This window comes from Petaurus breviceps, unplaced genomic scaffold (assembly GCF_028583685.1).
Source record: "Petaurus breviceps papuanus isolate PSGF00001 unplaced genomic scaffold, PetGlider_PUasm1.0 90897, whole genome shotgun sequence".
Taxonomy (NCBI): Eukaryota; Metazoa; Chordata; class Mammalia; order Diprotodontia; family Petauridae; genus Petaurus; species Petaurus breviceps.
In genome coordinates, this window is record NW_027187374.1 from 12,158,969 (window position 1) to 12,186,635 (window position 27,667).

General features: G+C 35.5%; 1 long non-coding RNA gene across 1 annotated transcript in view; it reads left to right on the forward strand.

The window, feature by feature from the left end:
• LOC138151360 (uncharacterized) overlaps positions 1 to 18,586 on the forward strand; it is a 34,280-nt gene extending 15,694 nt beyond the window's left edge. The window contains exon 3 of the long non-coding RNA XR_011165799.1: positions 17,788 to 18,586. This is a non-coding gene — a long non-coding RNA (uncharacterized lncRNA). The remainder of the gene's footprint in view (positions 1 to 17,787) is intronic.
• Positions 18,587 to 27,667: the final 9,081 nt, after the last annotated feature.

Consider the following 27,667-nt stretch of genomic DNA (forward strand, 5'->3'; position numbering starts at 1 on the left):
TGGGGGGAGAGTATATTTTCAAATCAAGGAAGGTTCTCAAAACTCCCTTAGGCTTATTAAGGGACAGGGACGATCTTTAAATTCCCATTACCATTGCAGGGACAAAGTCAGAAAATTCCTGCTGAAGGCAGAGCTTAATCTTAGCCCCTAAACTGAGAACAAACCTATGCCATCCAGGAAAATGAGAGCAGAACACCATCCTCCAATCCAGAAATTTAAGCTACAGATTTGAATAAACAAAAGAAAACACTGAACACAATGGCTAAATGTTGTGGACAAAGAGGTATCCAAGTAGTAAACTCAGAAGAATAGAATAACTTCACAGTAAATCCAAGTACAGCTTCAGAGAAATAAATATCATTGCCCAAAGGACTATAAGAATACATAGAAGAGGGGAGGCCAGATGGCGCAGTGAGTAAGAGCACCAGCCCTGGAGTCGGGAGACCTGGGATCGGTTCCAGCCTCAGATACTTGGCACCCACACAAAATAACTGGCCATGTAACCTTGAGCAAGTTACTTAACCCCAATTGCTTTAAAAAAAAAAACGAATACGTAGAAGAAATGAAGCAAGAGATATAAAATGGAGTAGCTAGGAAGGGAAAAAATAAAATTAGGAGAATTAATACCTTAGAACAGATAATAACACATGTTGTCTCATAATCAAACTTCATTAAATGTAGAATGGGTAAATAAAAAACAATGATTCTATGAAAAAACAAAAAATCTTGAAACAAAAAGATTTTTGAAAAGAGAAGAGAATGTAAGGTGCATATTATCAAAAACAACTAACCTGGAAAAGTGGCCAAAGAGAAAGAATTTAACAATCACTAGACATCCAGACAATAATGACCTAAGAAAATGCTTGGATGTCATATTTTAAGAAATCACGAAAGAAAACTTAACAGATTTCTTAGAACCAATCAGCCAATAACCATTTATTAAAAGCCCACTGTGTGCCAGAAAGCAAAATTAAAATGGAAAGAATTTACCTGAAAGAAACCTGGAACTGAAAACTCCTAGGAATGTCATAACCCAAATCCGGAAATGCTTCAAGCAGACAAAAAGAAAGAATTCAAGTACAAAAATCACACAAAACTCTGCAGCTGATGTATGGTAGAAGGGCTTGGAATATGATATTTCAAAAAGCAAAAAATGAAGACTTTCAATGAAGATTAATCAGGAAAATTCAGAATAATTTTACAGAGGGAAAAGTGAAACTTTAGCAAAATAAAGGATTTCCAGTCATTCCTGTTGAAAAGGCCAATTGAGTAGAAATTTTGAAATAGAAATTCTAGAGACAAAGGAAATATAGAAAGGTTCACATATTTGCTTAATTGAAAGATACTATGATATGTTAATAAGAGAACAATAAAAAGGTGTCTTCAAGGGTCATGGAAAAAGTTCAGTAGAAAGGCAAAGGATGTAAAAGTGGTTTGTTCTGGTTTGTTTTAGGAGAAAGAGGAAATGAAAGGGATTGGTAAATATATTGGGAAGGAAAAGAAGAGGAAGTGAGGGAAACCCATTCTTACCTATGATAGATAAGACGAAGAATATACAAATATGGAAGATGGACTGAGGGGAATAGTTATTGCATGAACTTTACTTTCTTCTGAACCATGGAAGGGAAGGTAGAGTACACATGTACAAGCAAATACATAGAGAAAGATAATGGTATAGAAGTGTATTAAACTCAACAGGAAAGTAGTCAAGGTCTGGAAGAGGAGAGAATGGGATTTAAGAGACAGACAAATTTCAGTGTTGGAAAAGAGAATCTGAAAGGGGATTAAAAAGAAATAAGGAATAAAAATTTGTGATTAAAGTGTGTGTGTGTGTGTGTGTGTGTGTGTGTGTGTGAAATGGGGTAAAGGATTAGCAAAAGATTGAGTCATTTACAGAGCTCACAAGTGCTAGGCAAACTACTATTCTTTCACCACCTTCTCTTTATGAGGTGGGGCAGGGGTAAAAAATAACAAGAAGACAGGATGGAGGGAAATATACAATGAACAATAACCATAAACATGAATTTGGTGAACACGGAAATAAAATAGAAATGGATAGCTGAAGATTAGAAAGGAGAATCCAACAATATGTTGTTTTTAAGACACAATATAGATTCACACAGAGTTAAAATGAGGAGCTAGAGAATGCCTCAAGTGAACTGAATATTTTTTGTCTTTTTTTGCTTTTTGGAGGTCAATTGGGGTTAAGTGACTTGCCCAAGGTTACACGGCTAGTTTTTGTGTTAAGTGTCTGAGGCTGAATTTGAACTCAGGTCTTCTTGACTTTAGGGCTGGTGCTCTATTCACTGCGCCACCTAGCCACCCCCAAAATGAATATTTTCTAGCATCTCTTTTGTTAGAGCAAAGAAGTGGAAATCAAAGGTGTATTATCTATTGGGGAATGACTCACAAATTATGCTATAAAAATGTAATGGCATATTTTCACATCATAAGAAATTATTAAATTGACAGTTTCATAGCTACTGGGAAATAATGCAGAGTGAGTGTATAGAATTGGGAGAACAGTTTATACATGAATACCAACATTATGAAGAAAAATCCTTTGTAAGACTTGATATACTCTGAGCAGTTTGGTGACCAACTATGATTCCAGAGGAGTAACAATGAAGTATTCTACCCACTACCCACATATATAAAACACACAGACAAATTTGTTTTAAAGGATCGGTTTTTTTCCTCTTTTTTTTTCCCACAGTAGAAGGGGGTGGAAGAATCAAAAGAGACAGGAAAATTTAAAAAAAATTTTAAAAAAGATAAAGAGAGCAATTAAAGCAACTTTTAAAAAAACTGAACAGAAGTCTAAGAAGTAGAAATAAGCAGGACAGTTTTAAAAGCTATACATTGAACTTTTTATATGTTTTAAAAGAAAAGCAAGGTATATACTTGCATTGTCATATATAATGAAAATGCTCATTTGGGTAAAGTTATGGAAATGGAAATGAACATTTTCTTTGGTATTAAGTTCATATTTGTTTCTAAATGGAAAAAAATACAACTAAGTGTTTTCTGGGAAAACCTACCTGTCTTGTATGGTTTATGCCTGAAAATGCATGTTTCTTTTTGAAACTCAACAGACGGAAATCATGATTTATCATTAGTCTTATAGAGTTGTGATTGCTCATTAGTTGTTTTCTTTTAGTGTCTTTGTGATTGATAAATAGTTCTGGTTTCTTAACTCTATTTCATATAAATCCTCCCAGGTTTCTCTGAATCATTCCTGTTTATTATTTCTCTGAAACAATAATATTCCATCACTTTCACACTCTTTAATTTTTAGTCATTCTTTAATTTATATGAATGCACTCTACCTCATGAAGCCCCTTTACCTTAACGAAAACTGCTGCCTTAAATGTTTTTTATTGTCCTTTCTCTGTCTTTAATCTTTTCATAGTATCCTTCCAAAGTTGTTTTGGCTGATTCAAAGGGTATGTGTAGTTTAGACTTTGGAATAGCATTCCAAATTACTTTCTAGGATAGTTAGATCACTTCATCACTATATCAACAGTGGATTAGTGCCAGGGATGTGATGGTGAATGTTTAACAACCAGCTCTCTTAAAACACACAAAACAGTAGAAAAATTATTCTGCATTACTATTTTCTCCATCATTTTCTTAAGTCTAGATAGTTAAACTTGATTTACTAATCAAGTCTTGATTTGTAGTGCTGGTTGATTTCTGGGGCACAAATACTCACATTGAAAATTTAGCAATTGATTTTGATAAGCTGAGACAGATAATTTGGTATTCAAAGGAAATGCTATTCTCACCAGAGAGAAAGCTGGGGCAAAAAGATAGGAATTATGAAAAACTCAGAATGTCCTTCTAAGGAATTTGGCATTTTTTTGTAGACAGTTTTAGATAAGAAAAAGCGATTCTATAGAATATTTAATCTAGCTTTGGTATATGTTAAGGTGGAGTAAATGAGGTAAACCAGTTAAGAATCAGTTTCTATAATTTCAACATGAGATAATGAAAGTCTAATATAGGGTGGTGAAAGAATTAGAGAATGTTGAATGCTAGATTTAGGAGCTAATAAATTAAAACTATTACATCACTCATCCTCTATTTTTTGTGTGTGTTCTTTTTTTTTGTTTTGTTTTTTTTGCTTTTTGGTGGGCAATTGGGGTTAAGTAACTTGCCCAAAGTCACACGGCTAGTAAGTGTATCAAGTGTCTGATGCCAGATTTGAATTCAGGTCCTCCTGATTCCAGGTCCATTACTCTATTCACTGTGCCACCTAGCCGCCCCACTCATCCTGTGTTTTTAACCAATGAGGTGATTTTTCCTCTTCTGTCTTCTGTTCAGCTGCTGTTAGACAGTAAGAAGTAGGTCAATCGTCAAATAAAAAAATAGTCAAATCAAAAGTCAATTAATAAGAATTAAGCACTTACAATTAAGCACTTGTAATATAATGATATATTATAAATTATAATAATATATAATATAATAATAAATAATAAGCACTTATTTGACAGACATTATGTTGTGTTGGAATATGCAAATAAAGGCTAAAAACAGTCTCTGTTCTCAAGGAGCTCACAGTCTAATGGGGGAAACGATATGCAAACAACTATCTCCAAATAAATAATTATAGGATAAATAGGAAATATCAACAGAGGGAAGGCACTCGAATTAAAAGAGATTGGGAAAAACTCCCTCTAGAAGGTTGTCATCCAAAATGTTGCAGATGAGAAGCAGAAATGAAGTGGAAAATTCAATGCTTAAATTACATTTGCAGTAATAAATGCATAGTATTATATCAGTGTGGTATAATGGGTAGGAGACCAACTTTAAAATCAGGAATGCCCCGGTTCAAGTCTTGACTCTGACTCATGTAGATATAATCTTGGGAAAGTCACTTAAGCTGTCAGTGCTTCAGGAAACACTCTAAGGCTGCAAATTACAAGAAGAATATAGGCTGTGGGCAGGAGTGGGAGGCAGGGTGGTGAGGGGCCTAGGACAGAAGTCCTATACAGTTGCATAAAGCACATAATGATTAAATAACTAGGCCAAGATCACCCTTCTAATAAATACCAGAGTTTAGTTTTGAACCCATTCTTTCTAAATCCAAACCAAACACTCTAGCAACTACTTCCCACTGCCTTTAATTTTAAGTCATGTTTTGAGAAATGTATATAGTTTTTTATGGTCTAACTTCTGATAGAAAAATTCAGCTTTCTAATGGAAAATTCTTATGCCTGGTAATTGCTATGATTTTTAATGTATTTGTAGAAAACCAGGAGCTAAATTATTAGGTTTGATTTATAGTTAGTTGCATCCAAAATATATCTATAATTTTATTGGTCAAAGAGAAATGATTAAAAATTCTAATTTTATGGACATAGAGGAATGCATTTAAAAATGTCTGAAAAATCTTCATGTGTTAGGTTTGAGGTCACATGAAAAATAGTATGAATAGAAAGTGTTATTGCAATATCAAATTAAATAAACAAACAACAAAATACCACACTTTTTAAACACAATTTCAGAGTGCCAGAGTCTATAGAGTAGGGTCCCTTTTTATTTTAAGAAATACTGAAATGCATGGCAAAGTCTAATTGCAAAGTAGATCATATAGCCAGTGTGGTATTTTGGAGTATATGATATGTAGAAATAAGGCTTAATTATGTTTTAAATTTGACTTCTGAGAAACTCACTAGAATTTTATTTCTACCAAAGAAGAACCTTTATTGAAAATTACCACCTATTACATTTTCTTATGTTAACGTGTTTATTTTAAACCTTATTGTCCTGTCTTTTAGTTGATTTTTTCTCCTTATTATACATACATCTTGTTTTTATTTTGTCTTTAGATAATTTTTATTAATTTGTTTGTTTACTTTTAGTTTACAAGATTCAATTCCACAATTCCTTGAGTTTCACATTTTGTCCCCCTTCCTCTCCCCCCCCCCCATGGTGGCATACAGTCAAATATAGGATCTGTAAATACTTGCACATTAGACATTAGTCAGGTTATAAAGATGGATTGTATCAGATGGAATGAAAAATGGTAAAGAGGACATAAAACCAAACAAGAAAAGGAAAAAGATCAGGTAGTTTGCTTCAATCTGGATATAAACTCATTTCTTTCTAGTTTTTTTCCTCTGGATGTAGACATTTCTCTCCATTATGAGTCTTTTGGGACACACATCTTGTTTTTATTGTCATTTGCACATTTTAAGCTGACTTTGCACCTTTGGTACTAGTTAGTTCTTTAGAAACAAGGCTTACTCTCAAAACTATGCTAACCGAAATGTGTGCTTTTCTTTCAGCACCAATTAAAGTGGTACAGTTAATCTAATGCTGCTATCATTATCTCAGAATTAAGGAAGATGGGGATATTTAACTTAATTGTTTATTGTTTTTTTTCTCCAACTGAATGTAGCTACCAGTTCTTTATTTATTTTTTTTTGCTCTTTTTTTTTGAGGGGTGAAGTTAGGGCAATTGGGATTAAGTGACTTGCCCAAAGTCACACGGCTAGTAAGTGTTAAGTGTCTGAGGTCGGACTTGAACTCAGGTCCTCCTGACTCTAGGGCCGGTGCTCTACTTACTGTGCCACCTAGCCGCCCTCCCAGTTCTTAATTATAGCATAATCTACCACTACTATTTGTCTGCTCTGATATTCAGGAGAAATTTTTAAAAGAGACAATTTGATACTTTGTACGGCTTTGTGTGCTTTCAAATTTTAGTCAAATGTTTCATTTTATATAGTTTAGGTGCTTGTTGTTTCATACCATGGAGAAAAAACAATAAATGAAATTCAGTTTTGATGCAAGCAAAATTCCATTTTAAGATTTAGTAATGTGCATTAGCTTCTGCTTTTTGTTTTTAACCATCCCAGATTCCCATTAGGAAAATAAATCCATTTTACATCCTGTTATATTTAAGAAGTCTGAGCAACATTAGGACTTTTTAAATAATTTACTTGAGGTTATAGTCAGAGGATTGTGTAAATATAAGAATGTGTAAAGCAAGCAATAAAAACACAGAATAAATCTGAAAGCATGGTAATGTCAGTCAAATATGTTTAAAATCTTTGAGGAAAAAAACATCTAATTTCTGACAACCAAAGCCAGTGATGATGTAGCTATTCAAACTGACAATTTGTTTATATGAATATGCTTTTAAATTTGTTACATAATAAATAATGTACTTTGAGACACACAGGTTCTGAGGGTTAAACATAGAGTAGTCGACTGAGAAGGATTCTCAACCACAGAACAAATAAAATGAAAGAGAAATAGCACTGGCCCACTTGATTTTGTCCTATCCTAGAAATTCTGTTTATAGTTGAATAGTCATATTCTTGCCCAACTTCTCAGTCTTTGTGGATGGGATGGGGTGAGATAAATGACTAAGGTGTCATTTATCATTTTTATTTGGCTTTGCTAATATAACTGTTATAGAAATAGGAATTTGTGGGTGAATTCATTGAAACTAAAAGTGATACCCACAGCAATCATCCTCTTAGTAACCTGACTATTGCTAAATATTTTTCTTTAAAAATAATTTAAACCTTCCATTTTTTGTCATATTCAGACTAATTGCAGGCTGTTTCTAACCTGTTAAAGATTAAGAAATAAAAAAAAAAGACGCCTCTATCATGACCAGCTATGAAAATGAATATGCCTATACTCAGAGCCTAAAAGAAAAGTCAATGGGCTTAATGAAAATAATTCTGGAGAGCCCAAAATAATGCCATACATATATCTTTACTCTATCCTTTATGCCTTTTTAATCCTCCCCCCCCCCTTTTTTTTGCATGAAACATATATTGTGACCCATCCATGCAAACCTTGTTATGTCCTGCTGAAAATGCTATGGCTATATTGTTAGGTTGTTGTTTTGTTTGTTCATTTTTAGTATTCTGAGGGAAAATGTATTATTCTTAATTATTGTCCATGTATTAGAAGTTGCCATTTGACAAGTTTTCAAAATTATTTCTATAAACTATGATATAATATAAAAGTTTCTGAAATGACGAGTAAAAAGAATTTCTTTGTAAGTTATGGAAATGACTTGAATTTTCTAAGAATTTGCAGTGCAGTAATGATATTTTTTTGTAATAATGATAATAGCATATATATGTACATAAAATATATCGCACTTACTATGTGTCAGGCACTGTTCTGAGTGCTTTACAATCAATATCTCATTTGATCCTCAAAATGCCTCTGAGAGGTAGGTGCATATTATTATCTCCATTTTACAGATGAGGAAATTGAGGCACAAAGAGGTTGTTACTCTTCCAGGGCCACGTGGCTAGTAAATATCTGAGGTTGCATTTGAACTCAGGTCAGGTCTTTCTGACTCCTGGTCTGGTGCTCTATCCACTGGGTCACTTAGCTGCTATGGTGGCTTCATCTTCTTTCTTTTTTTTTTTTTTTTGTGGCTCCATTTTCAAAGTGTATGGATGTAATGGTAATGGTAATTTGAAGATCTTCTCTGGCCCCTACTAGGATGAATACATGGAGCCTGTGGCAGGAGGAGTTTGCTGAAGGATGGAGCAGAGCCCATAGGAAGCTGGTAGTCAGAGCAGTTAGAGCTGGAGGGAGGAGAGGACACAGTCATGTAGACAGCCAGGCTTGTGAATATTTGTGGGAAGGCTAAAGGATGGTGTGGCTCCCTTCTGTGTTATTGTTTATTAATTTTTTTGTTGCTATGGTGGATTCTGTTTCCTGGTGTTGGAATTTGGCTTTCAGAGAATAAAGGTTTTGTTTCTGCCTTATATATGGAGAGTCTGTTATATTTTGTGATTAAGAACTATGCTGGCATATTCATAGTTGCCACTGGTGCTGTGAATATTGTGTTGGCACTACAATGAAATAGGAGTTTGTATCCTACATGGTTTTGGGAGATAGAAGAGACAGAAATGGAGCTCAGAACTAGTTACATTGGAGGAAGCAAAAAGTGAAATATAGAATATTATTTCATATAGCCTATTAGCAGATCATAAAAAAGAATAAAATAATCAAAATAATATTTTTGTACTTTAAGACAATTATTATATTTTGCATACTAATAAAGTATACTAATTTTTTTTGTTGGAAAAAATTTAATTTATAATATCTTCTCCAACTGGAACCAGAACAACTATATTCAAGTAGTTGTTAAGATAGAAGGGAAATGTGCCCTTAGAAAAACCTTTGATTTATAGACTTAAGAATTTTTGCTCCTTGTGAATTAGTACAACATGCTCTTCTGGGCGCCTGACAGATCACTTTTTACCTTATACTTAATATCTTGCACTCAGAATTATTGGCTTCCTAAAGAGAGTAACACATATATTTATATATCTAATATACATAAGTACTTGAGGAAAAAGTGAGGCTGGTGACTTTGCACAGCCTTCCCTCACTTAAATCCAATTCATTTTCAAGTCATGGCATCACCTTCCTAAAGCAATAGTCTTCTTTGAGAACAAAGGACAAACAACAATATATAAGTGGTTACTTTAAGTTTCTCTAAGTACTTTAAAAAAATCTTTTTTTTTGGTAACCCTTTTGACAGTCTTGTGAAGTCTTTTTTTCAGAATAATGACTTTAAATGCATAAAATAAAATATATAGGGTTACAAAGGAAATCGACATTGAAATATAGATATATTGAAAAAAAGTTAATGTGTGCCAAATGAAGACTTTTTGATGTACTTTTAAGTACCATCTTAAAGGAATAACTTCAATAATTCTTAAGTAAATCCTGTGTTGTTAAATAGTTTGGATCAATTATACAATTTATTTACATGACTTTTGTTTTATGGGAAACGTTAAATTTTGTCTCATATCTTTCCAAGTCATCACTGGTGCGCAAAACATGTTAAGAAGTAATGTTAGCATGCTATGGCAATCCATCTATACTCTGGTAGAGAAATCCTATGGAGTTACCTCAGGTATAGAGATGAAATAATTTGCCCAGACTTGCACAGCATTAGGCACTTAGGTGGTTGGTGTTGTGGACAGAATGTTAAATGTAGAGTCAGGAAGTCTTAAGTTCAAATCCCTCTTCAGACACAGCTACGTATCTCTGGGCAAGGCACTTATCCTCTGTATGCCTCAATTTCCTCAGTTGTAAAATAAGTATAATAATAGTACCTACTTCATAGAGCTGTTGTAAGGATCAAACATTTGTAAAGTATTTAGCACAATGCTTGGCACATAGTAGGCACCATAATAATGTTTGCTATTGTTATTATTAATAACACTTATTTTCTAGAGTTGTGATGATAAAATGTAAATGATAATATGTAAAGAATTTTGCAAACTTTAAAGTGCTATATAAATGCTAGCTATTGTGAAGCTAGATTAGAACTGCTCTTCTGGGCTAGAAACTTCAATCTACCATACTGAATGCATGATTTGAAAATTTTTTGACTATTCAAGGTTGAAATTTCTTTTTTTTTTTTTTTTTTGCTTTTTTTGGAGGGCAATTGGGGTTAAGTAACTTGCCCAAGGTTACATGGCTACTTTTTTGTGTGGATGTTAAGTGTCTGAGGCCAGAACTGAACTCAGGTCCTCCTGACTCCAGGGCCAGCGCTTTTACTCACTGCACCACCTAGCTGCCTCTAAGGTTGAAATTTCTTATGATCTATCACAACTCAACTGTAATCCACAAATAAGCAAAGAAATAAGAAGTAGCAAAGTAAGTTATTATACAATAGAATTTAACTATGATCTAATTTAAGAAATGATAGCAGTAACAAGATAAGGGGAAGAAATTAAGGACATAAAGGAGACAATAAAGGCCAAAGGGGAGAAAAATTATCCCCATTTGTTGATGGTCTGATGACGGACTTAGGATATCTTAGGGAATCAGCAAAGAAAATAATTGAGGCTTTGCTGGTCTTCTCTGCTGCTAGCGGAACCTTTCTCCCAAAGTTTTATGTTCAAAATGTATGAAATCTTTATATTCTAATGTAGCTGGGACTCAAGTCTGCAATCTCTTATGGGAGCCCCATATGTGTTAAGAATTTATCGGGTTTTATTTTCTTCATTTTTCCCTTCATGTCCTCTTATTGGATTACTTTGGAACTCCATTTAGTCTTCCCTTGCCTTAACAGGAATCTATTTGGGAAATTTCAAGCATGCTATGTCACCTGACCTCAGGATTCAGAAGAAATTTTTGTTTTAATTTCCAGTGCAATTGAGTTTGGGTGTATGGATCCCTAGAGAAATTAAGTTTATGCTCTCTGTGTGATAGGAACATGGAAACATTTTGTATGCATTTTTTTTTTTTTAAGCAATCGGGGTTAAGTAACTTGCTCAAGGTTACACGGCCAGTTATTTCTGGGTGTGGTGCTGAGTATCTGAGCCCGGGATTTGATCCAGGTCATCCCAACACTGGAGCCTGTGTTCTTACTCGCTGAGCCACCTGGCCTCCCTTGTATGCATTTTCAAGTGGATTGCCTTATGTCCTGAGAGATTCATAGGAGAATTTTTAGCCAGGCCAGTTGTTTGATTACCCAAGGTTGATGGGAGGTAATTTATACTCAATCTCAAATTCCTAATCCTGTATGGAAAGCTCCACATGTTCTGTAAACTCAATTAGGATTAGAGTTTCTCTTAGAGGGAAAGTCCATTTTTTCCTTTTTCTCTTTTGTATTTTCCCATTTTACTTTTTTTTGTTTTATTCTAATCCCCTTCCTCTTCTTTAAATGTTTGGGTGTAACTTTGTATTGAGTGGTGATTTGTACTCTCTAAATTACCACTTGGATCTGTGCCACTTGGACTTGTTTTCATTTTAATGTAAGATACCAAGGAGGCACTTAAAAAGCCAATGCTTGAATCTTCCCAGAATCCCAGAGAAATTTCCTGATTTAGAGATATGGCCAAAAATGTATAAAATGTACTGTAGTCAATTTGCTGATGATAATAAATAGTTTGCCTGATGAAGGGTGTAACAGTGGGTGTCTGCAACAGAGATGGTGGCTACTAACAGAAGGATAACAGGACCAGGTTAGCCATTTCAACAACAGTCAAGCTCTAGGAGCAATTAGATGATGCCTTAGTGCCGAGGAGGCCTACAATGTTATCCTTCCAACCAATTGTTGTCACTGTTCTAACTCAAGTTAAAGAAGCCTATTCATCATGTTACATGAAGTTGTGATTTTTCCATGGTTAACACTGTCTTTCTCTATAGCAATCAACTACATATTCCATATCAGATGTAAACTTAAACTAAAATGATCAACTATCCCCAGAATTCTGGGGTAGGGATTTGATATCAGGCCAATCACTAAATGTGAAAGCCCTAAAATCAGAGGCAGGTTCCTCAGGACCAAAACCTGGAGAAATTGCATGTCTGAGTATAGGGCAGGAAGGGGGCACATGCACTCTGTACTCCAAACAACAGAATTTCTATGTGAGATTTTAATGTGTAGATGCTGTCTCTCCCATTGGAATGTAACCTCCTTGAGCACAAGGACTGTTTGACTTTTGTTTTGTATGCACATTGCTTAGACAAGTAGCTGTAATGAAATAAATACTAAATTAATGCTTCAGGGTGGTCTAGTTGGCACAGTGAATAGAACACCAACCCTGGAGTTGGAGGATAGAGTACCAGGCCTGAAGTCAGGAAATCGCATCTTCTTGAGTTTAAATCCAACCTCAGACACTTATTAGCTGTGTAACCTTGTACAAGTCACTTAATCTGTTTGCCTCAGCTCCTCCTCTGTAAAATGAGCTGGAGAAGGAAATGGCAAACCGTTCCAATGTCTTTGTCAAGAAAACCCCAAATGGTGTCACAAAGAGTCAGACACAACTGAAATAATAAAAAAAGAAGGTGGCTTGTTGAATGCTGAAGTTAAAGCTATACTAGTTATAGCTCTAAAGTAATTTAGGTGGAAGGTCCTTTAGAATACCTTTCCACCATAGAGACTGATAGGGGGTAATATCCTAACCTTTGCCCCCTTGCAATTTAGACTAGTTTTTCCTTGAAAGTATTGATACATTTCTAAGGCTAAGGATACCAAAGAGTCCATTAATATCACTTCCTGATTATTTGAATACAAAACATCCGCAAGAAGTATCATACATATTCTTTAATGCTTAGCAGACTAAGATGGGCAGTTCTTCAGTCAACTGAATTAATTGAAAGTATCCTTACTTCATTTCCTTGTATAAAGGCTTTCTCCTCCTATGATTAAATAAATTTCCTTTTGTTAACTGTTGAATGACCTGTAAATATCTGATTTTGTTCTATTATTGAACATAAACTACCAAGAAATTGTCCTGAATAGGTTCTGTCTAGAACAGCAGTGAAGGAGACATTTATAGAAATTAAAGCTGTATATACTTAAGTGATGTATACTTAAGTGATCTTAGTATCTTGAGTGCAAGGGAGGGCAACACAATAGAAAAAGCAAAATTTTCTGGTGGGTAAGAAAAAACTGTACTGTGATGAATCAGAAGTTTAGTCTGTATAATATGACATACAATTAGATTTGAGACTTACCTCTTACTCCGAAAAATACCCATCATTTTCCCAATTATTAACAATTCTTGATGCATAAGGATCAGTATTATAGATACCATAATCTTAAAATCAAAGGAATAAATACTGAATTGAAGTAATGGACATAGGCTGAATTGCATTTGGAAAATTGTGAAGTACTATTAATGATCCCAATCTGAAATAAAGGCCCTTCTTTCTTTTTTTTTCATTTTTCAAATGCTTTATTAACTTCTGATTTACATCATTAATTTCTGCCAGATTTTGAGTTACAAATTTTCTCCCCTTTTCTCCCCTACCCACCATCCCAGAATATCAATCCCACAGGATATCCCTTCCTCCAATCTGCTCTCTCCCATACCTCCTTAGACTTTTCAAGTAGGGCATGGTGGATCTCTATGCCCCAGTGCCTGTATATCTTCTTTCCCAATTACATGTAACATAGTATTAATAATAGTATATATGTATATATAATTTTAAACATTTGATTTTAAAACTTTGAATTCCAGATTCATTCCCTTCCTCCCTTGTCACTCACCCTTACTGGGAAAGATAAGCAGTTCAGTATAGATTGTACATGTGTAGCTAATGAAAAACATTAGCATAGTAGATGTATTGTAAAAGACTGACTATATTTCCTCCCTCCTATCCCACCACCCACTTGTTCTGTTCTCTACTTTGATCCTGTCCCTTTTCAAAAGTGAGTGCTTCCAACTTCCCTCCCCCCCAGCCTGCCCTCCCTTCCATCATCCCTGTAGCAGCAAGCACCCCAAACGTCCTCAGGGTTTGCTGCCAACACAGGTTCTTGGATCTGCTTTGATAAAGGAAAGCAACTCAAAATAGGTTAACAAGCTTACTTTAATCAGTCAAATATGTATCGTTTACCTAGTTCAGGGGACAAAGGTCAGCACCCCAAACTTCAGAGTACACAGACAGAATTATCAAGACAGAAACAGATCAAGTAGACAGCTTTCCAAACTGTCCAACCATTACATCCATACCAAATCAACATCTCGGTTTCAACATCTGGGTTTTTCAAAGCCGGGGGGCTCTGGACAACGGCTTCCCATAATCCAGATCAAATCACAGAACACTTCTCAAAGTCAGCCCCAAAACAAAGCCTCACATCAGGGCTTATATAGCCTTCTCCTGGCTCAGAGAATGTAACAACCTTTTGGACCCACTGGCCAATCAAAAAGTATCTACTGAAAAACAAGCCTCCTACCCCAGGCTCCAGGTGCACTTTAGCCTAGGGGCAGGGAAGAGCTTTAAATTTACATTCCCATTACAATCCCCCCTCTCATCCTCTTTCCCCTACTCTACTGTAGGGTGAGATACCCTATTTAGTGTGTATTTCATTCCCTCCCCAAGCCAAATTCAGTGAGAATAAGTTTGGCCCATTCCCTTTTGCCTTCCTATTCTTCCCCTCCATTGTAACCATTTTCCCTTGCCTCTTCTATATGAGATAGTTTACCTCATTCTCTCACTCCCCATCTCCTCTCATTATATTCCTCTCTCACCTCTTAATTTCACCTTTTAAGTATCATTCTTTCCTATTAAATTGGTCCTGTGCCCTCTATCTATGTATACCTGTAAACATATATACACACATTCACATATGTATACCCTCCTATATAGACATATATATATATATATATATATATATATATATATATATATATTTTTATTCCCTTCAACTGTTTTCATACTGAGAAAAGTTTCATCAGTTACAATTATTGTTTTTCCATGTAGGAATGTTAATAGTTCAACTTTGATAGGTTCCCTATGATTTCTTTTCCCTGTTTACCTTCTCAAGCTTCTCTTGCTTCTTGTATCTGAATGTCAAATTTTATATTCAACTCTGCTTTTTTCATCAAGAATGCTTGAAAGTCCTCTATGCCACTGAATGACCATATTTTCCCCTGAAACATGATACTCAGTTTTGCTGGGTAGGTGACTCTTGGTTTTAATCCCAGCTCTTCTGCCCTCCAGAATATCATATTCCAAGACCTTCGATCCCTCAGTGTAGAAGCTGCGAGATCCTGGGTTATCCTGATTGTGTTTCCACAATATTTAAATTGTTTCTTCCTGACTGCCTGTAATATTCTCTCCTTAATCTGGAAATTCCAGAACCTGGCTATAATATTCCTAGGAGTTTTCTTTTTGGGATCTTTTTCAAGAGGTGGTTGGTGGATTATTTCAACCTCTATTTTGCCTTCTGGTTCTAAAACATCAGGGAAATTTTCCTTGAGAATTTCTTGGAGGATTATTTCTAGGTTCTTTCCCTGATTGTGGCTTTCAGGTAGTCCTATAATTTTTAAATGATCTCTCCTGGATCTATTTTCCAGGTCAGTGGTTTTTCCCATGAGATATTTCACATTGCCTTCTATTCTTTCATTTGTTTGGATCTGTTTAACATCATCTTGATTTCTCTTAAAGTCACTAGCTTCCCTTTGCTCCAATCTAAATCTGAGAGAACAATTCTCCTCAGTGAGCTTTTGAGATTCTTTTTCCCTCTGGCAAATTTGGCATTTCAAGGGATTCCTCTCCTCATTGCCTTTTTGAGCCTCTTTTGCCAGTTGAGTCAGTGTGTTTTTTAAGGTGTGATTTTCCTCAGTCAGGCTGTTGACTCTCATGTCATAATTTTCTTGCATTGTTCTCATTTCTCTTCCCAATTTTTCCTCCACTTCTCTTATCTGCTTCTTAAGGTCCTGTATGGCCTTTAACCAGCTTGTATTTTCCTTTGAAGCTTTTGGTGCAGGAGTTCTGACTTCACTGTCTTCCTCCTGTTCCATGCTTTGCTCCTTTTTGTCCCCAAAATAGGATTCTAGTGTTGGATTCTTCTGTTTGCTTTGTTTCCTTTGCCGTGTCATGTCACCCCCTCAGTCACTTGACACCTGGGCTTTTTGCCACAGTAGGATTCTGCCACCAGACAGGGGAGCTTTTGTCCCAAACACTGGAGTTTTCATAGCTGCTGGAGGTATTAATTGGGTGCCCTCTCTGAGGCCTCCACATGCTCTGGCAAGCTGGTCACACACCCTAGGACCTCCACCCTAGACCACAATCCAGATCCAAGCAGGTTAAGGCAAGAGAGATTACCCCTCAGACTGGTCACTTGGTCCCCCTGCAGTCTGCAGGCCAGGAGCTGAAGCTGCAACACGATGCCAGCATGGCATCTCAGCTGCTTCTTGCCCCGTGGGCAAAAGCTGATGCACTCCCAACTACTGGTTCCAAAGTCCACACTGCACTGACTTCTCACTTTTTCCTTCGCATCTATGTGTTGATGAATCTGGAAACTGCCACAGCTGCTGGTGATCTGGAGTCTCTCCAGCTGGTGGCTGGTCAGGCCCACCCTGGGGCTAAAACTTAAGGCTCACGGGGGCCGTTTGCTGCTGGCCTGCTGGGCTGTCCTCAGTGGGAGGTTAGCTTCTCTGTGTCATTTTGTGGGTTTTGCAACTCCAAAGTTTGTTTAGAGTCCCCTTTTTACATGGATTGGGGAAGGTGGAAGCCAGAGCCCCGCGGAGGTCCTGCTTCTAACATCAATATTCTTCTGATGAGAGAGGCAGAATGGTGTAGTATACCAGCAGTTGATCTTGGAATCAGGAAGGACTTATTTAAAATTAAATCTCATATAAATATGTGATTCTGTGCAAGTTACTTAAACTCTCAGTATCCTAGGCAATTCTCTACATATGTAAGTGATAGAAAAGTGGCTAATTTTCTTTTGTAGAAGGAATTTTCTCACTGGGAAACATCCTATACTGATGAAATCACAGGTGCATACCCACTTACTCTCTTTTCCCCCAAATCCATCTGATGATATCGTGAGACAGTGGTACCTATTTGCTGGTTTGCAAACTCTTTGGGGGTTCACAATGAAGGTCCAAAGAATTTGTGCTTAAATGTCACAATGAGCAGTAAATAATTTTTCAATTATATTACAAATCTATTTTTCTTGTGTGACAACAAGAATGTGCATATATGAAGGATTTTAGGTTTATTTCTGAGGCAATTTGAAATCATAATGATCATGTGCCCAATTTTTGTGTTTGTTCAGTGATGACAAATTCTGACTGCTTCTAAGTGCAGCATGTTCTTGCAGCTTCTCAATGTTATTTAGTTGTTCCAAAACAACACAAGGGTTTGACATTCAAGCACAAACTGATTCCCAAGTCTAGTCAGACAATATGTAGATTCTCATTTGTGTTCTGTACAGTGTACCAGAGTTGCCCCCTTATTCTTATCTGTTGCCTTGTAATTGTACCTCATCAGCTGTGCAATCATGTTATCAAGATGTTACAAATGTTTGTTTTATTACAGCACAAATGTCAACCTGTTTGAAAACCATGATCACTGGCCATGAACAATACAAGTCATCTTAAAATCATCATGGACCATCACAAATGCTCTACAGAAACATACCTTATATTGCCTCTTATTGCAGCATCAAGGCTGTTTTCCAATTTAAACTTAGCTTCCACTCATGTTACTATTCTATCTGGTGGATTTTCAAATGGACTGGTTGGCGACTGGTTGGTCAATCATTCAGTGGAGCTTCTGTGGGAGTATTAGCTGGTGTTCCAAAGGTAGAAAAGAAGAAAGTCATGTCTGAAGAGATGCTTTCCTTACAAAGGTTAGTTTATATATAAACATTGTTAAAATGAATATATGCAATTGAACTTTAAGTATATCCATCATTTAATACATTCAGTATAAACTAGATATTCATTTTCATTGATTGGTTAGGTAGCTTAAAAAATAATCCATCTCTCAGCAAGAGACCTTGTTAGAGTGTTTTACTATTTTCCACCACATTTGTATAAATGAACATTTTCACTTTTTGGTAAATTCAAATACAGAAGTAAACTCAATGTGGGTCTAGATTGAAGTCTATATGTTTGGTGTTGAGTCAAATATTGCAAACCTTTGTTCAAATTGATATTCAAGCACAAACTTATTCCCAAAGATAGTCATGTGCATACAATCATTTGTGTTCTCATGTTCAAATTTAAAAAATGTCTAACACTGAAATTAAATTTGTGTATGATTATTTTATTATGTTAAACACCTTCTAACTTGTAAATTATTTCATTCAAATGCTATTAATATTCAATTAATAAAATTATATTTATATTAAAAATCTATTTTTCTTGTGACAAGAATATGCATATATGAAGGATTATAGGCTTATTTCTGCAGTAATTTGAAATCATCATGATCATGTGCATAATTTTTACAAAATATATATTTACAAAATACATTTAATATGGAGTCTTGCAGATAACAGTAATCAGTTGTAGTCTTGCTGTATTGCTTTTAATTGCTGTAGAATATCCCACACAAATATTCACAATTATAATTTTATATTTATAATTTTCACAAACATGAGTAAAATAAAATCTTACATTTTATAATTTTGATTTTATAACCTAACATTTAATTTATAGTTTTTGGGGCAAAAGGTATCATTGTAGTCATTATAAACACTAATAAGCACATCTCAAAGAATATTAGGATTAGCACAATTAAATTACCCTGGGGGTTCACAAGACTTTTTTTGTTGCTGTTGAATGGTTTTTGTAGAATAAAAACATTGGGACCACTGCTAGATAACTATGAATCATGAAATACTATAATATCTGAAAATTTAATGTTTCATGTCATCTAAAAGGCAACAGAGTGGTACATGATGAGTCCAAGCAGGCTACAGCATATTACAAAGAATTCTGCAAGAAAATTCTCATAAAAGATAGAGCTGATTATGTAATGATTACAAGAAATAACAGGGGATGGCTTGCATGAATGAATGAAAAACAATCATTATGTGCTAAACCTATGCTAAGTGCTAAATATAGAAATATAAAAGTGAGACAGCCTCTGTCCTGAGAGACCTTAAATTCTACTATGTGAGACAACATACATAAGTGAATGGTGGAAATTGAGGGAAGAAAGTTATAGTCTGGCAAGTCATACATGATGAGTGGATTAATAAACTTAATTGATATGCCTTCCCCAAAGGCTATTGTAGTGTTGACTTGATGATAATACTCAGAGAAAAAAAAAAGTAAAAAGTGAGAAGGGTGGTGGTGGTAATATTACATATTTGGCAGCAGGATGGAAAGTGTCCCAGTGATAGAGGAAGGGAATGCTGAGTCCAATAGCCTCTAAGAAGTAATGTTTCATTGAAATTCAATAAAATCATGAAAAGATTTAGCACAAGGCCTGTAGCATATCAGATGGATCCTTGTGGAAAGAGTGATTGTAGGATGTGGATGATAATCTCACAAAAATGAGAAAGTATGGTTGAATAGTTCTAATCTATTCTATTGTATCCCAGATTCATTGAAGTACAAATCAAAGAAACCATGAGGGCAAACAGCATTGGTATGTTTTTATTATTTTGCTTCATGGCCCAATACACTTGACTACATTTTCTAGTAATATAATTTTCTTATACAAACAGTGGAAATTTGGCTTGCATAAGAAGTCCTAGACTCAAATAATTAAAGAGCTTTTTCATTCAAAGAAAGGTAAGTTCAAAAATAGAGGTACAAATGCACAGGTCTTAAATATGATGATCTTTTAAATAGTATTGTGTTTATGATCTATTCCATACATATAGAATGTGGAAAAATACAGTATTCATGATTCTTGATTGTCTACAACATTTTAGTAAATGTTTAATTTGATCAAGAAGAGTTCAATTATTGAAGTACTCCTTATTTTATTTATTTCAATTTGGCCTATCCTTCATTTTCTTTTTCTCCATCTTTCCTTTGTTTTTTTCCTTCTCGTTTATTGTCAGGGCAATTGCTAGAGAAAAAAATCTCAGCAAAATATAGAAGAAACATAGCTTAGTTCTTATTAGCAATGATTTATCAGTTAGTTCAAACTTTAAACAGGAGAGATGAAGAGACAATATTTTATATATTATACTGGGTTTCTGGGAACCTTTTCTATTTTTCCTATTTTCAAAGTGGACTGATTTGCTTAATAAATTTTGTAACCCATGACCCCTAGAAGTTCAAAACTCCATTTATGGTCTATGCATATCACCAATAAATTAGTAAAACATTTAATTGACATAAAACAAATATAAATTTAAAAATGGAATTAAGTAGTACAAGACAAATGAGTTTATTCACAAGTATATAAAATTTTTTAACACTTCCTAGGAATAGTAGGTAGGATTTAAATCTTCTAGAGGACACTTGTCAACATTGTGAGCAAACTTTCTCCCACTTTATTGGTATAAAAGGAACTATCAATCATTGTCCTCTCAAGGTAGTATTGCAATTTTGTTATTTTGACTCAGTTTGCCCATGACAAATGAATATCTTTCAAGTTGATTAGGTTGGTCTTTATTTCTGCAAAGTATGTTTTATACTTTATATAGTTCCTAGGTAAATCTTGGTGGATACACTCGCAAATATATAATAGCTTCTATATTTATTTTGACCCTTCCTGTATCATTGCTTTGTGGTGGCGGGGCTTGTGTAGTTCAATGAAGATATGAGCTATGCCATGCAGAATTAGTCAAGATGGACTGATCAAAGTGGAAAGTTCTGACAAAAGGTGATCCATTAGAGAAGGAAATGGCAAACCACTCTAGTATCTTTGCCAGGAAACCACATATTAAAATGACAAAAGATATGATACAGGAAGATGAGGTCCTTAGGTCTGAAGGTATCCAGCATGCTACCGGGGAAAAATAGAGAGCAACAGCAAGCAGCTCCAGAAAGACTGAAGTGGCTGGACCAAATTTAAAAGGAAGTTTAGCTGTTAATGTGTCTGTAGACTAAAGGAATGTCTGATGCTGTAAGGGCTATTGTGCAGGAACTTGGAATGTAAGATCTATGAATCAATGTAAGCTAAATGTAGTCCAACGGAAGACAGAAAGATTAAACATCAATATTTTGGGTGTCAGTGAACTTAAATGAATGGGAATGGGTGACTGTAATTCAGGTGATCATTAAATTTACTACTGTAAGCAATTCTACAAAAAAATAGATTATTTCTCATAGTCAATAATGGGGTGAGAAAAGAAGTACTGGGATATAGCCTCAAAAATGACAGGATGATACTTCTTGAAATGCAAGGCAAACTTATCAACATCAAAGCAATACAAGTGTCTGCTCTAATCACTGAATACAAAGAAGCCAAAGTCACTCAGTTCTATGAAAACCTACATCTTCTGTAGATAACAGTAAAAATGTTTTTATCTATCATAGGTGATTGGAATGTTAAAGTAAGAATAACAGGCAAGTTGGCCTTGGAGTACAAAATGAAACAGGGAAGAGGCTAATAGAGTTTTGTCAAGATAACTCGATGGTAACAGCAAACATTTATTTTCAACAACACTACATATGGACATCACCAGATGGTCAACATCAAAATCAGATTGATTATATTTTTTTTAACCACAGGTGGGGATGCTTTAGACAGTAAGTTAAAAACAAGACCTGGAGCTGACTGTGGCTTAGATCATGAACTTCTTACATTGCAAAATTCTGACTTAAATTGAAAGAGTGTGGAAAACCATTGGACTATATAAGTACGACCTAAATAACATCTTTTATGAATATTAAGTAGAAGTGATCTAAGGGATTAGGTTTGGTAGAGAGAGTGCATGAAGAACTATGGAAAGGGGTTTGCAATATTGTACAGGAGTCAGCAACAAAAAGCATTCCAAAGGAAAAGAAGAGCAAAAAAGTAAAATGGCTATCTGGTAAGGCTTTATAAATAGTCGAGGAAACAAAGACAAAAGGGAAAGATATATACAACTGAGTATAGAATTCCAGAGACTAGCAAGGAGAGATAAGAAGATTTTCTTAAGCAATGTAAAGAAATAGAAGAAAATAATAGAATGGGAAAGACAACATATCTCTTCAAGAAAATTAAAGACATTAAGGGAATGTTTCATGCAAAAATGGGCATGATAAAAGACAAAAATGGGAGGGACCTAATGTTGCCTGTACTCACAGCACCAACTGAAAAATGAGAGCTTGAATAATGAGTTCAAGAGCCAGGCAAAGATTGGAAGCATTCATATGTTTATTGCATGTGTACTAAGCAAATATCAAATAAGCATCTGAGGGTCCAAGTTTATATGCTATAGCTAAAGCACTTACATCATACTTTCTCATGGGAAACTTCACTTAGTTTGTTACGTGAGGTGCCTAGCTTGCAACCTTTAGGAGTCCATTCCCTTGGGATACTTCCTGCTTTCTTATCTCACTTTATCTATAAGTCAAGCAGTCAGGGTTTCAGGGACAGTCAAAATGTTCTGAGCCTCCCTTGCACAGAGGGTTGATAGGGGGAGGGGGGCGCAAAGTGGGGAGGGGGTGGGTGGGAGGGTGGTGAGTCAATATCCTGAGGTAATGGGCCCCAGTGGGTGGAAACAGGCTCAAGGAGGTCCTTGGCCTGGATTTGCACCCATGGCAGACTGCTCAGACCTAATCCTTGACAGTGCCCCCTACAACCTAATAGAAGTAGAAGAGATTAAAAAGAGGTATGTTTACTAATTTAGAGCCAGACATCCTGGAGAATGAAGTCAAGTGGGCCTTAGGAAGCACTGATGACAATAAAGCTAGTGGAGGTGATGGAGTTCCTTCCAATCTATTTAAAGCCCTAAAAAATGATGCTATTAAAGTGCTGTACTCAATATACCAACATATTTGCAGAAAAAAGTGGCCACTGAATTGGAAAAGATCAGTTTACATCCCAATCGTAAGGAGGGCAATGCCAAGGAATGTTCAAGTTGATGAACAACTGCATTCTTTTCACATGTCAGCAAGATTTTAAAAATTCTGCAAGCTAGGATTCAGTAATCTATGAACTAAGAATTATCGAAGTACAGGATGGTTTTTGAAGAATTAGGGGAACTAGAGACAAAATTGCCAACATTTGCTGGATTATGGAGAAGGGAAGAGAGTTCCAGAAAACCATTTACTGCTTCATTGAATACACTAAAGCTTGAACTGTGTGGATTATAATAAAATGTGGCAAGCCTCCAAAGAGATGGGAGTACCAGATCACTTTACTTTTCTCCTGAGGAACATGTATAAGGGTCAAGAAGCAGTTCAGTTAAAACCGAACATGGAACAACTGATTGGCTTAAGACTGGAAAAGGAGTATTACAAGACCGTGTATTGTCACCTTATTTGTTTAACTTAAACACAGAGTACATCAAATTAAATGCCAGACTGGATGAATCAAAAGCTGGAATTAAGGTTTCCAGGAGAAATACCAACAATTTCAGATATGCAGGCAATACTATTCTGACGGCAGAAAGTGAAGGAGACTTAAGAAGCATCTTGATAAGGAAGTAAAAAGTGACTTGAAGCTTAACATTGAAAAAACCCCAAGATCATCACAACTGGTTCCATTGACTCCTGGAAAATAGAGGAAGAAATGGGAAGCAATGTCAGATTTTATATTCTTGGCTTCCAAGATCATGGCATACAGTGACTGCAGACATGAAATTAAAAGATACCCCTTGGAAGGAAAGTTATGACAAATCTGGACAGCATATTAAAGAGCAGAGGCTTCATCTTTCTGACAAAGATCCATGTAGTCAAAGCAATGGTTTGTACAGTAGTAATATATAGCTGTGAGAGCTGGTTAAGAAAAACTGAGTACCACAGAATACAGGCTTTTGAATTGTTTAGAGAAGACCTTTGAAAGCAAGATCAAATCAGTCAATACTTAAATTAATTCAGGCTTTTCACTGGAAGGTCAAATACTGAAGCTTAAATACTTTGGTTACATAATGAGAAGACAGGACTCATTGGAAAAGACCCTGACATTAGGAAAGATTGAAGTCAAAAGGAGAAGGGGAAAGCAGAAGATGAGATAGATTGAAAGTATAATGGAGTTATACATATATAAGCGATATCAGATTGCTTATTATATCAGGGAGGAGGCAGGAGAGGGAGGGATGGATAGGACATGGAACTCAAAACTTAAAAACAAAATAGCCAATGCTAAAAGTTGTTTTTATATGTAACTGGAGAAAGATAAAATAGTATTAAAAATAAAAAAGAAAGCATCATGGAAGTAATGAACGTGAACTTGGACAGACTTCAGGAGACAGTGGAGGACAGAAGGGTCTGGTGTGGTATGGTTCATAGGGTCTCAAAGAGTCAAATACAACTGAATGAATAAACAACAACAAAATTTATTTTGAATGGAGTTTCTTTCTGTGTTGTGCCAATGTTTTATATCTTTTAAATTCACTAAAATTATAAATTGCTTTAACTTTGGTTGACTCTTTAAGGTTCTTTCAAACATCAGCAAAGAGCTATCATTTTATCTCTTCTTTACTTATGCTTATTCCTCAAAATTTTTTATCTTGTTTTACTTCTATAGCTGATATTTCTAGTACTATGTTCCAAAGTAGTCATAATAATAAATAAGCATCTTTGATTTACCTCTGATCTTATTGGAAAAGCCTGTAACATTTTATATTGCATAGAATATTTCCTGGTGGATTTAAATAGACATTATTTGTTACATTAGAGAAAAGTCTGTCCTTATGATGGGTTCTAGATTAAAAAAATAGAAATGGGTGTCAGATTTTTTCCAACAAATTTCAACACGATATAATCTCAGTGTTTATTATTTATATTATTAATATAGTTCACTATATTTGTAATCTTGGTGGACAAGGTGGTTTTAGGGTAGCAGTAAACTTTGACTATTTAGAGGAATGGTAAAGGATGTTAATTGATTTGTTAGCCAGATAATAATTGGAGAACATAAGGGAAATTCTGTTACTGGTGATGGTTAGTATTGGGAAGAAAATACTAGAATATAGGCTGAGCTGATAGCATTAGAAAGACATCCTCACAATTTCTTAGGTGTATCCTAGAATCATGTAAGGAAGATATAAACTTCTCTCTTGAAACATGACATGTGGTTTGGAAGAATAAATTTAGAGTCTCTTTAGAGTAAGATGAGGAAAAACCTCACATACAATATGATATTTGATTTTCAATTTTTAAAATGGTTTAATTTGATTTTTTCAAAGAGCAATTTAAAAAAATGAATCCATTTTTCTCACTACCCTTATTCCCCCAGTGGTTGTTTTTAAAAAATGAAAATTAAATCCCTAGATATTTAGTTACATAGTCTGTCAAAACAAAACAAATTCTTATGTTATGGGACATATGAAGTGAACCTTGACAGAAATTAGAAATTCTAAGAGGTGGAAGTGAGGAGCTAGTGTATCCAGGCTTAAAGAATGTCTAGGAGAAAAAATGGAAAAAGGAGACAATTCTGTATGAGGAAATAAGTACATAATTTTGGCTGGATTATTGTGTGTGTGCAAAGAGGAGTAATTCATATGATAAACCTATAAAAGGGAAGTTGGGGTCAGATTGTGAAGGACTTTAAATGTCAAAGGAATTTGTATTTGATTCTTGAATTAATAGGGAACCATTAGAATTTATTGAATAGGAGAATATCATGGTCAGAACTAAACGATTAAAATCATTTTAGTGGCTGTGTGGAGAATGGATATGAAAGGGAAGAGCCTTGAAGAAGGAAGATCAATTAGGTAGTTATTGCAATAGACCATGCAACATGTAATGAGGGCCTGAACTTGTGTAGTGACTGAGTGGAGAAAAGGGACGGATTTGAGTGATATTGTGGAGTTAAATCTAGGGGTGGAGGTTATAACTGTACCCTAGGTCACCTTCCTTCCAGCCCACTGTTCAATGTACCATCAGTTTGTTATTTTTCTTTGGATTAGTATGGAATTAGTGTACTTATGTACTGTACCAGTATGTAAGTATGTATGTACATAAGTATGTACCAGTACTTATGTACTGGTGTTATCCTGAACCTGACAAGGGACTGTATATGCTTAGGATACATTATGAATTTCTTGTCACTGTAGATTGAGTATGTAGATGGGGACAGTAGTTGAAATGGTCTATAAGAATATCTTGAAGTTCCCATTTCCTGTATGAAAATAGAGAAACATATGATGATTTTTTTTAAGCAATCAGGGTTAAGTAACTTGCTCAAGGTTACACAGCCAGTTATTTCTGGGTGTGGTGCTGAGTGTCTGAGCCCAGGATTTGATCTCCAGGTCGTCCCAACACTGGAGCCGGCGCTCTTACTCGCTGAGCCACCTGACTGCCCCTAAGCAATTGGGGTTAAGTAACTTGCTCAAGGTTACACGGCCAGGTGTTTCTGGGTGGTTGCTAAGTGTCTGAGCCCGGGATTCGATCTCCAGGTCATCCCGACACTGGAGCCGGTGCTCTTACTTGCTGTGCTACCTGGCTGCCCCAACATATGATGATTTTAAGTGTAAGAATGTCAAAGGAAAAATATGTAAATAACAAACTTAAGTTACATCAACTTGTAGAGTTGATTTCAAAGTTTCCCCTCTTGGTGGTTTTGGATACATGTTGTTTGTCGTTCATTTCAAAGAAGAGCAATGATATCGGGGGTGATGTTTTGATTCATGTATAAATTGGATTTAAGTAACGTCAACCTTTCTTTTCTAAGTTCATTGAATTCCAGTAATAAGACAAAAGTCTAGATAACTTAAAATATCCTGCTGCACAGCATCTGCTTCTGCTGTATTTGTGACCATTAGAACAAATTGTTTTCATCTGCCCATTCCACCTTGCATCTTTGGGGTAGACACTTCCCTAACTCACTAATGAGTTTGAGTTCTATCTGTTACTCTCAGCTTGGTTTAGTCCATCTTCTGAGATAGTTTACCAGGGTGTGGCTGCTGCACATGCTAGAGCTTCTTGGAGCCACAGGTGAGAGCTGAGTGCCGGGTATATTCCAGCAGCCCTGAAAAGGGCAAATCCTTACACCAAAGGTGCTAGTTTTCCTTGAATACCCCATATACCCCAAGGAATACATAACTGATTGTTGGATGTCAAAATAGGGACAGATTCTAAACATTCACAATACTTGAAGAAAGAAGTGGAAAATAGGGGGTGGCTAGGTGGCTTAGTAAGTAAAGCACTGACCCTGGAGTCAGAAAGACCTGAGTTCAGATCCAACCTCAGACTTAACACACAAAAAAACCCAAAACTAGCTGTGTAAACTTGGGCAAGTTACTTAACCCTAATTGCCCTCCAAAAGGCAAAAAAAGTGGAAAATTTCCATTAGAAGTCAGGGAATTTATTTTCAAGAGTTGATTACATCCATTGTTACTACTTATCCTTAAATG